The following is a 965-nucleotide window of genomic DNA, read 5'->3' on the forward strand; positions in this document are numbered from 1 at the left end:
GAATGAATGGAAACCCAAAATCTCTATAAATGTTTATGAAAATTAAAAAATATAGAAAAAAAAAGAAATTTAATGAAATTAAAACACAATAAAAGAACCAAAATATGAGCTGGAGTCAGTCTACCTGAATTTAAAATCATCTGAAGAATTAAAAAAAAAAAAAAAAAACAATAGCTTTGACACATTGAACATTTTGAAGCAAACACCACTTAAGTTGTGAGATATCAAGGATGTCATCCAGGAAGAAAGCAAGAAGTTGTTACTGACTAAAAGTATAAATAAAGGCTAAAATAGATGTCAGAAGAGACTCAGAAACTTTTACTGTAAGAAGTCAAAATGAAATGAAGAAATGCTGAAGTGAGATAGTTGAACAGATATTAAAGATCTATGTAACAAGACAAAAACAATAAAATGTGCAAAGAGCTGGAGTTAGGAATCCAAAAGCAAAGAGCATATTCAATATCTCTGAAGCTGAAAGAACTAAAAAAAAATTCAAGATTTCATTTGCAATATTAAAGGATTCTGTGGGCAGAATCTTTAATTATCAAGTAGTTTTTGCAGCTAGGGGTAAAAATAATAGGAAACTAACCTCTTATACTGCATAAATGTAATACTAGCATTTATATTGCCTTAAGGGGGGGAAATCCTCCTCAAACTCATTGCCATTGAGTTGAACCAACCCATAGCTGACCTTCCAGTGGATTTTGAGAGGCTGTAAATGGCATGAGGGGGGTTGCCCTCCTTCTCCTGTGGAGCTGTTGTTGATTTAGAGCCTCCAGGAGCTGCTGCCTTTGGTCTAACAGGATACCTCTCTCTGGATTATATCACGAGATCCATTAAGAGAATTCCCTTAAAAATAAAAAGGGGCTCTCAATATTAAATACTTAGCGGTAAACCTAACCAGAAGCACAAAGGATCTCTTCAAAGAAAATTACAAAACATTAATTTTTTTTTCTTTTTTTTTT

This window comes from Elephantulus edwardii, unplaced genomic scaffold (assembly GCF_000299155.1).
Source record: "Elephantulus edwardii isolate Elephantulus edwardi_28Jun2011 unplaced genomic scaffold, EleEdw1.0 scaffold00058, whole genome shotgun sequence".
Lineage (NCBI taxonomy): Eukaryota > Metazoa > Chordata > Mammalia > Macroscelidea > Macroscelididae > Elephantulus > Elephantulus edwardii.